General features: G+C 37.2%; 2 non-coding genes across 2 annotated transcripts; both read left to right on the top strand.

The window, feature by feature from the left end:
- The first annotated feature begins 7028 nt into the window (after positions 1-7028).
- Trnaw-cca (transfer RNA tryptophan (anticodon CCA)) lies at positions 7029-7100 on the top strand. The gene has a single exon. It is a non-coding gene; the product is annotated as a tRNA-Trp (tRNA).
- Positions 7101-7985: 885 nt separating this feature from the next.
- Trnastop-uca (transfer RNA opal suppressor (anticodon UCA)) lies at positions 7986-8072 on the top strand. The gene has a single exon. It is a non-coding gene; the product is annotated as a tRNA-Sec (tRNA).
- Positions 8073-11337: the final 3265 nt, after the last annotated feature.

Here is an 11337-nt window from a genome sequence, read left to right as displayed (position 1 = left end):
CCGGTTATCCATACGTCTTTCATTGTTTTTTTTTATTTAGCTGTGTTCCTACAAATGTTATCAAAATGGCCGATCGACTAAGTTATGGCTTTCTGTATTATTAAAAATATATATTTGGTCTACTAATATATTAAATAATACATGGAGATTTAAGTGTATCAAGCTTTTTGAATTATCACTTGCTCTCACAAGTTTACATGCTTCTTTGCAAACGTTTTAATCAGAGTAATGCAAACTGGGAATTGTTTCTTACCACCTGTATGAGGGAAGGGGAATTCTTAGATGATGTATGGAGGTAGCCTAGGGGCCCCTCCGTGGACCAAGCATCGGCCCAAACAATACCTTTCCAATATCTGATTTGCCACTTTTATCATAGATTGTTTTAAACTTTGGCTACTATGAAATTAAACACTTTAATTAAAGATTAAAGATTCTACACTTCTTTACGGAATTTTACTCGTCAAGCATTTGTTTGTGTATTAAATGCATGGATGATTTAAGTATTTTACTGTTTATTCAGTACTTTACACTGGTGACATTTCTAAGGTTACAACGAAATTGACATGTTCGAATTCTTATGAATAATTTTTTGTTGAAAACAAACGCCTTTAACATTTGCAATACAGATATTGTAACTTATTCACCTGTGGCTACTTACCAATATCACCTAAAAGATAGATTTCAAAGTTTTCACTTGAAATTCACAATTCGTACGGTACCGAATTCTTGAAAACTGTTCTGTAATGTTTGGAAAAATCATTCCCCTACTCAATAAAATGTACAAGCAAGCTACCCTTCTTATATGCATATAAACTTTCTAAGAATGGATAAGATTATAATATCAAGGTTCAAAAATGACAAGTCTTGCAAAGGTTATTATGCCACTGCCTGTCCCGATACATTCCTTCAATCATCACATATCCATAGCTATATTTAAAGTTAATCTGTGGTGAATATTGTTCATTATGTTGATCATAATACTTTCAATGAAGTTGCAAACATGTGGCAAAGGTTCAAATTTACACATAACTTCAATATATAATGAAACACGTGAGCATTTACAGTTCATATCTGGTTTTACACGTCGTTGGAGGTGTCATTCACGCCGTCGGACGCTGAATTATGCAGACTGACCGAGGAAGGCTTATCACCTTTTGGTCACAGTGCAAACACTTTTAACAAGAATATTTAGTTGCACTATGTTCTTTCAGAAAGGTTACACTTACATCTAAGAAATGCAATGGGACCAATCCCAAGTCTATCAAGTTTGCGGTGTAAGATATGTAATGAGGTTTGAGCTACCCATGGAGCTAGTACAGTGTACGACCTCCATACCCTTATATAAATGATCAACATATGGTCAAAAGTCAAACTGTTCACTAAGTTTACCTGTGTATGATTCCCTTACGTACGGCAGCGGCGTAAGCAAAACACTCACATAGACCACAGGGTGCTGCAGGCATTATTCGTCTAGAAGTCATGAATACGATCAATAGATGTCGTGTATTTGACCTTTTTTCATTATATAAGCCTTACCTGTGTCACGTGTGTACCTATTACTTTACCATCGCTAACTCGTCATAATATTTCAAAGAAAACAGTTTATATCCTTCCTGTTCCCCTTCATTAAGGGATGGACCATTAGACCTTGGGAGGGGGGTGGTCACAATGAAATTGTGAAAATTTTTTTTTTACTATTGTAAATTTCTGAATTTTTTTTTATCCCATTGAGATAAGCTGTGCAAATTTTTTTTTCAGAGTAAATTTTCAGATTTATAATTTTTTTTTAGTTCGTCGTTGTCTGAACATAAAGAGGGCAAAGATGTGGTGCCAAGCACCACAAGCGGCCACGCAAGCGGTCACAGAGGGGGGGGAGGTCAGGAGAGAGGTGTCCCCCTGCTGCTGTTGGAGTTTTTGAAAAATAGAGATTAAAATGGTGTTATTTGGTGGCACTTGGGGAGTATTTTTGCGGGGGGAGGTCAGGAAGGGGTGTCCCCCTCCTGCCGTTGGAGCTTTTGAAAAGTAGAGATTAAAATGGTGTTATTTGGTGGCACTTGGGGAGTATTTTTGCGGGGGGTGGTCATGAGGGGGTGTCCCCCTCCTGCCGTTGGAGCTTATGAAAAATAGAGATTAAAATGGTGTTATTTGGTGGCACTTTGGGAGTATTTTTGCGGGGAGGTCAGGAGGGGGTGTCCCCCTCCTGCTACTGGAGCTTTTGAAAAATAGAGATAAAAATGGTGTTATTTGGTGGCACTTTGGGAGCATTTTTTTCGGATTACACATCTTCCTCTGAAACATGGTCTTCTTGCTCCTCAGTAGCTTCCTATAGTTTTGAAAATTGACTATTTTGGTTTCCTGGCTTCCCTTTCTACTGCGTGGTGAAATGCCTACATTCACTCGACCAAACATCATGCATATCTCATGATTTACAATTGATTTTGACAAGCTGAGAAGCTAAAATAAGCTAAATAATATAGTTAAATTTGCATATTTGTGTTTTTAGAGCAATTGTTGCCCTTTTTTGATCAAAACATCTATTTCTCTGTAGCAGCATGTCCAAATTGATTTGATGTGTATAGATATGTTGAAATTTAAATATTTGTCTTTTTAGGGCATTTTATGCCATTCATGGTCAAAAAATCTGTATATTGTTGAATGTTAAAACATGTGTTGCTGTTGTTTTTTGAGGCTGTTTTTTGAGAAAAAAGAATTGAAAATGCCTTTTTAAAAGCAAAATAATACATAATGACTTGATATGTTGTTTTATCATTATTGACGTGTTTCTACTTGTTCACCCATTCTTGCATTCATCATTGCAATAAAATGCTGGGAAAAAAATGAAACTGATGTGGCCTGCATCTGTTTACCTTGATCTTAAAAGGCAAATACAACTTTCTGTCTTGACAACCATACCATAGTTTCAATGTTTTACCTAGTGTACCTGCTTGGTTTGTACGCAGGAAACAAGTAGAAAACAGGCTCTATAATTTCATAATTTTCAAGTGATCAGAATACAAAAGTCCTGAAAAGATAAGATAATCACAAATTCCAGTATAAGGGATACAGTCACTCTAAATGTATAAATTAAAATTAAAAATGTGCCGGGAGGATGTACTAAAAAATACAGAAAGTTGCTTTCTGTCGGTAAAATCTAAAAAAATTCAAAATTTTAAAGACTTTTGCAGAATTTTTTTTTACGCCTTTGTCTTCTTATTTATTTTTTTTTATTTTGCAAACTAGTTTGAAGATTTTTTTTTTCCTAACTTTCTGCTCTGAAATTTTTTTTTTCTGTTTTTGACCACCCCCTCCCAAGATCTAATGGTCCGTCCCTAACGCGGGGGCTTATCGCCCAGACCAAATATCTCGTTAGCATATCATAAGAGCTGCTAACGAGTTATTTGGTCAAGGGTATATGCCCTCGCATCGGTGATCGGTAGGACAAATTAATGAAGGGGATCAGGGAGGGCAATTAACAGAAATAACAACGAAATTTAGACGCCTTGACTCAAGCACGGTCCCTCCTTTGTGGAGGGACCGTGACTCAAGCATTACTTTCATCAACCGCATCGATCTCAACTTGAAGTAAACTTACCTTGGTTTAATGAAGCTTAATTTAGTTTTACTTCGATGTTTCTATCTTTATTAATTTTGTTTCTACTGTTGGATAGATATTAGGACATGGTAACAGGGCCAACCTAATCATAGGTTGGAATTCATCTTCAAGTTCTATACGAACTGATGATGGCATATGATGTAATTGAATATATCACCGTGTCACACATGGCTGGACTACACCATCGCAGAGACTTTTTCCAAGTTGAACTGTAGCCCTAATATCTGGTATCATGAAATGTTTTCACTCTCCACATATCTCGCTTTTAGTTCAATTAATGTACAGACAGTCCTGTTGAAGTCACAGAAGTAGACTTATTTGTCACATTTCAAGACTTTGATTTACACAACAGTGATGTTGGTATATTTTTTGGTCATATTTTCAAATGTTGCTTTTTTGAAAAAATGTCTTTGATGTCAGTAATACAGTAAAAGTACTTTCTTGCTTAATCAATAGCTAGCCTAGATAGGGATATCCTACATGGAAAGAGTTTTCCTTGTTGTTCCAACTTTTGCACACATTTTTTCCATCACATTTTCAAAGTGATAATGATAACGGGTCATGAAAGCAGAACAAAGTATATATTATAATTTACTACCTCCAAAGAATAAAAGCAAAAGTTTTTATTAAAGTTATATTTTTAAAGAAAAAAATACACTATACCAACCATGGAAACCACTGTCTCCATTTTAATAAAAATAAATGACTACAGACTGCTTTGCAGACTCGGGGCCGTATTCGGGCCTGGTTTTCGCCTTGCTCTGTCTTTGTTAGCTTGTACAAGTAGGGGTGCGCCAAGTGTCTCTGAATCAAGGTGGGCCTGTGCGGGTATTGAACTCTATTCGGCCTGACTCCTAGTGACTATGGTTCCAAAGGCTTGGACTTTACCACTGCGCCACGATGATTCAGCCCACCTCCACCCTTGATCATTCACAATTTAACCAATTTTGACAAATTAATGCTTACATTTGATTCCACTATTCCAACCATACGATATGATAATGGAAAAATCTTTGATTTTTCGCTGTTCAAGTTGAACACATTGAGCCTTAGAGAAGTTGTTGCACAAAATGTAATGTATTATTGCTTTCATGAATATATCAGGCGCCTTTGCAACTATCAGTGTCGGTACTGCAAGACAGTAGCCGCCGTTTTGATCTTCAATGGTAAACATTACAGCAATAGGTTGTATTCCTAAATGCGATCAGTGGTATATAGTATCAGTTTTCAAAAACAAGAAATCTAAGTAAAGACCATCTTGCTTGTATCCCCGTGCACGTTGGGGTAGAGCATGGAGCTGGAACTCCATGGGTAGAGTAACCGTGCTCCGTGCAAAAACTGAATCACAGGACTGTGGCCCAAAACAAACGTACCCACATAATTATTCACTGTAAAAAGGTATGTAGACAGGAGAACAAAAGGGTGCAGGAGGTGCGAAACACAACAAAGGAAGTGTTAAAATGAGTATAACAACGACAACAAGTGAAACTGCCAACCAGAAAATACAGTAATCTCACTTGTACCTCCATCTTTGTAGTGTGCAAGCAAGATAAATATAAATCCTTGTATAGACTAGATTCTTAGTTCTTAAATTTTCATTTCGTTGGTAAATTCAATATCTCGTCTTTCCATCCGACCGGCCAGTGCCGAAGAACTATCTCTCATCATACAGTCAAACAAGCTGTCTTGGTCCCCTTCCCACAGCCTTGCTGAAGTAATGCTTGAATAATTTAATTCTGTACACAAACCGTTAATCGCTCCCTACAGCCTGGAAAAGTACCTTTATTACGTTATTCAAGTAAGCAATAGCCTAAAAAGCTATCGTATGAGATTTGTTATTTTTCATAAAATAATGGCAAACACTGTCACTCCTCACTTCCAAGTTGCTACTGGAAACTTTGTAATCTAAATGTAGAAAGTTTCACAGTACAGAGACTGCTCTACTTAAAGTTTCTTAAAAGTTCAAGAAAAGTCGTTGTCATTGCGAACATCAAAATTTGGATATAAGCTCTGCGTGTGTGTGAATAATTCGTGAAACTTTGAGGCGTCACCGTTGTCCACTGCACATGGTATACCGTTCTTCTACGGCTATGATCTGCAGGTATTGATGTAAAATGACTAGAAAATTCACTTCCTGGATAGAATCATGCAAAATAAATCGTTCATAGATATAAATAAAAATATCCTTTACAAAAAGAAACCTCTTCATTCATGCACGGGCTACCAGACCTTGTCGCTGGGCTACCAACTTTAGAAAATGGTAGCCCAATGGGACTACCGGGGAAAAAAGTTGATTTCGAGCCCTGTATCTTGTGTGTATATATGTGTGTGTGTGTGTGTGTGTCCGGGGTGTGTGTGTGTATGTGTGTGTGTGTGTGAGAGAGAGAGACAGAGACAGAGACAGAGAGAGACAGAGACAGAGAGAGACAGAGACAGAGACAGAGAGAGACAGAGAGAGACAGAGAGAGCTATGCGCTCGTGGGAAATTCCAGCTACCGTAAATGCGATATCCTGAGCTACCAACACCGGCGTGACAAAATACCGATACTCTAGTAAAACCCTTATATGTTTCATCCGATATATGTTTTAACTTCTTGATGTAATTTTTTCCCATCTTCTATTTTGTAAAAGTTCTATTTGTATGTAATTTTCGTTGGATCTATGCTTAGTCCGCGGATCAGTAGGATGGATTGAGTCTCTAAGATAAAATTCTTCCCGAAAATGAATACTAGTATCCGGAACTAGTATGAACGGAAAACATCATTTATGGTATCCATTACTGTAAGCTTATTTGCCAGTGGAGTGGAAGAACATTAACTTCTTGTCACTGTTGTTTCAATCATATTATCGTTGCAATTCATGTCATTTCCGTACTGTATTATCTCGTGGACAAATTTCGGCAGGCATATATATACTAGTATTCTGCAGCATGCCACAACGTATGAATCAGCGCTATGGGGGCGCTGTGTATTATTGTTTTATTGTTTGATGAACAATAGGCGCCCTTAAAGCACAACACACACTTACACAGCTATATGATAAGACCAATGACATAACTGTACTTACATTGCAGCTAGATTGGCTGTTGTAAAGCTCTTCGAGCTTTTCACAGCCGATATATAAATACAGTAATATGTATAACAAGGTAAAATTTTAATACATATAGGCCTAATTCAATAATTTCTCGGTCGGATAATGTATCAACAATACCCGTTGTACTGTGTATATTTTCAACAAAGGCTTTAAGTGTTATTGTAAATGTGGTGAAACGAATTTCATGAAAAGCGCATGAACTGAAGACTGATATATTGTAGATACATATATACTGTTACAAACCAGGCAGTGACGTGGTGAGGTATATGATACGTTGGTTGCATCATATAAATCGCTTTACTTGCTATGATATATCAGCAATGACTCCGTGGCGCAACGGTAGCGCGTCTGACTCCAGATCAGAAGGTTGCGTGTTCAAATCACGTCGGGGTCAGTGGCCAATTCTTTTACCGAAAAATACTGAGGAAAATTTCATTGATTTGCTAAGTTATGAAAATCTAATCCTGACAAGGCTTGTTCATCCATTGGCAGTCGTTGAACAACGGATTCCTTTAGCTGAAAACACGAAACTAGTTTTGTTTTATACTCCTCTCTCTCTCTCTCTCTCTCTCTCTCTCTCTCTCTCTCTCTCTCTCTCTCTCTCTCTCTCTCTCTCTCTCTCTCTCTCTCTCTCTATATATATATATATATATATATATATATATATGTTATGCTAAGTTATGAAAATCTAATCCTGACAAGGCTTGTTCATCCATTGGCAGTCGTTGAACAACGGATTCCTTTAGCTGAAAACACGAAACTAGTTTTGTTTTATACTCCTCTCTCTCTCGATATATATATATATATATATATATATATATCACCAATGAATTATTGTTAATAGCCTATATACAGCACGTCAAAACTGCAGTCGATTCAACCCCGATCCCCTCGAGGTTATGGAGTTGCCTCACCCCTGACGCAAGACAATTAAGTAAATACCCTCTCAAAATTAGCAAATCCGCTACAGTACTGTTCGCACACCAACAAAACCCCATTGAACCCGTTCAATGATTTTTTTCAAGTATTGCAGAGTGGAAAGGAAAATAGTCCCCGATCAAACCCCAACTGATTCTATTAGTAATATTCGCATTCCATTATTATTAATATATTGTTTTGAACTATAAATGTCTCATTTGCCTGTAGATTGATGCTGTTCTAAGTTTACAACATTTATTTGATAGTTGAAAGTCGGCTTCAAGTCATAATACACATTCCAGACAGAGCGTTATTGTTACGTTCTGCAGTATAAGTACCGCTAAATCTCCTGCCGTATCTTGCCCGGATGAGCCTCAGTGGTCTGGGGTGCAGGCTTCAAACCTGTAGCCGATTAGCTTCGGAGCGGTTCGATTCCGCCTTCTGGGCGCCCATTTTTTACTTTGACAAATTAGTTTCCTTTTGTCATCTGCAAATTCCATTTTCAAAATTTTCATTTTCTTACCGTGTTTCAGGGGCTTAATAAATTCAACTTGGTATTCTTTCGACCGTGTTTCAACTGTTTTTCATTTGAACTCATTTAAACTTATAGACATGAGGTGATGAACGTTGTAGGTACTGTCTATCGGGAAATTCTGTATGTAATATTAGGCTGGGACTCATCGTCGTGTTCTGGTGACAAATTTAATATTTGCCGATGGCTGTAATTGCAATAAACATTATATTGCCATGATCGATAGAAGGCCTGAAAAATATGTTTCTCTCGCTAGTAAGTGTTGGAAAATTGTCATTTTCACCCTACGATCTTACATACCTGCTATTTCTTGACATGTGGCGATGTATTGATGCACATTTAACTTTGATCGTACCCTGTATTTAGAAACTCTATTGCATATTTTTATTGTTACAGATCAACATATAATAGCCTTGAAGGTAACCAAGATGTGACCATGGCCATGAATGGGCTAGATACATCCATATTAACTTAGAATCAAATTGTTTCAATTTTGTTCTAAATAATTAGTGACACGCACCCTTAGCAGTAAATGAAAGTGGATGACTTTCTCCTTCCTTTCATCGAATCTCCCCATTACTAACCCCTCCCTGTAATTCATGTCCACTACTCAATACGGCTGATGTGTGTTGGTGTCAACGACACCATAATTTGTTGTAATCCGTCCTTAGCAAAGAATGTGATACACAATCGCTTATTTACTCCTATTCGGCTTTGCGCCTACGCGCGCCATAGGCATGTATGTGTACATACGGGTGTGGAGAACCCCATAGACACGCGTTGGAAGAATGTTTATGGGGCGTGTCGGCGCAGAGCGCAATTAGAGCAAACAAGCGACTGTGATCTGATAGGATAGTAGACGACCGTTATCGGTTATAACGTGAGCTTTTATGTCTACATTTTGTCGTGACTTTGATTTTCGTTTTGTTGGTTTCACGTTTTTCAACTTGAATGCATGAGATAACCGATGATAATCTAGTAGAGTACACTAGGATATATGAAAGATGTTTACTATTGCTGTATTTTTGTAAATTTTACAAATAGATGTCTTGATATTTAACTTTTCTAAATAAGGGGGGGGGGTGTCAGTCAAAATTTCTGTGTTAGAGGGGGGTTACTCAAATTCATCTGGGTTGGCGGGGGGGGGTACTCGAAATTTCAAATTTTTCTATGAAATTCCTCCGAGCCTCAGGCCATAAATGACGGCTCCCTTATAGGTATTTCCGTCGCAGTTAGAACTCCGCAGTTGATCTGAATAATAAGTTATCATATTACTTGGTTTGGTATCTCGCTAGTTTTAGTGACGTAAACTTTAATTGCTGTGGACTGTAGACCTAAATCACTAAGACATTAGAGTACATTGAATTCAGTACGATATAAGGGACTGGTCAGTTTCTTCGGCCGGGGGGGGGGGGCGGTGGATTATTTTTTGCCGACGTCAAAAAGTGGCTGACCCCCCATTCCAAATTTTGAAAACAGGGTGACCCCCCCGGCGCGCGACATAGGTAAAACAAAAGGTGGACATGAATTATATATATATATATATATATATATATATATATATATATATATATATATATATATATATATATATATATATATATATATATATATATATATATATATATTATATTTCACATTTTACATATATTTATATTTTAAATAGTCATTCTATGTTTAATGAAATAGTTGACATGTCAGCTGTAAGATAGGAATTTCAAAGTGTCAATCTTAAAGTACAGTACATTTTAAATGAGCTGTATTTTGAATGAGCTGTGAATGTATTTCACACTTTCTATGCTTAACCAGATGTCCTGAACTGTTGTGCAGAAATGGATGACAAATCATTAATATCAAAGAGGAAAAAGCGGTGAATCAAAAACTTTGATGGGTGTTAAGACTTGCCAACCATCCAATTAAATCTCCTGAGGAGCCATAGAGAGCTTTTTTAGCCAAATCTGATGTGTACAGTGTCTGAGAGGACCTTTTCTTGTAACATTGAAACCATAAAAGCACAGCTAATAATGACAGAAACTGCCCTTTTAACTGTTATTTTGTTCATAAAAAAGCAACTTTCTACAGAAAACTTGTGACACAAAGGAAAATACTTGCATCAATGAAAAGGAAAGACATCTTTTCATTTTTCTATCTCTAAAATAAGTCACTGTATCAAATATATATTGTGAAATATTTGTGCATGTTGCTTTCTCATACTGAATTCTCATAGAGAGAACAGAAAAGTATCAGGAATTTGTCATGCTTTTCATATGAAATGCAGATTTCGTAATGGTACACTTTCACTTAGCAAACATCAAGATATCTCTGATTTATTAAAGTATGGCGCCCGAAGGGCGCGCCGAAAAATATGAAACATCCTGATATCTCTGATATATATGCCTCGTATATTAAAGTCATGCACCTGAAGGGCATGCTGAAAAATGTCTGATATATTGAAGTAATGAGCTTGAAGAGCACGCGGAAAAATATTGAACATACAGATATCTCTCATGTATGTATGCTTGATATGTTAAAGTTGGGTGTGCTGAAAAATATCACTGATTATTAAAGTTACGCGCCCGAAGGGCGCGCCGAAAATACAACTGAATGATGAAATTTGTGGCTGACACTAGCATTTTAGGCAATGATGAGCCTGTGTCAAAATTCAAAAACACACTGACCCCCCCCCTATTGGGCATTTCAAACACAAGGTGACCCCCCATCACCAAAATCAAAAACAGGGTGACCCCCCATGAATCCACCGGCCCCCAGGCTGAAGAAACTGACCAGTCCCTAATATACTCATACTATTCAGACTACAAACAATCAAATGGAGGTATAAAACACAACCCTAATGCAAGAATGCCTTTGTACTTGACTGTGTTATCATTAACAGTTCAGCTGCCGTCTCTTGGACGATTACCCCATAACTGCAACAAAAGCAGCAACTGTTGAAACAACTTTCTGAATCAGTACAGTAAAATTATACAAGCATGACAACATTTTAGCACAGGTAACATAGGTAACTATCACCGTCAGCAAATTTTGTTATTATTATTGTTATTATTATTATCATCATAATAAATGATACGAATAACATTATTATTGATTGTCATTCACACCAAGATTGCAACGTCAATCGGGGTCACTCTGGCGGAGTGACCGTGCGTCAACTCGATGCGCT

The sequence above is a fragment of the Ptychodera flava genome, chromosome 20, assembly GCF_041260155.1.
Source record: "Ptychodera flava strain L36383 chromosome 20, AS_Pfla_20210202, whole genome shotgun sequence".
Classification (NCBI taxonomy): domain Eukaryota; kingdom Metazoa; phylum Hemichordata; class Enteropneusta; family Ptychoderidae; genus Ptychodera; species Ptychodera flava.
This window is presented reverse-complemented; position numbering and strand designations above follow the sequence as displayed.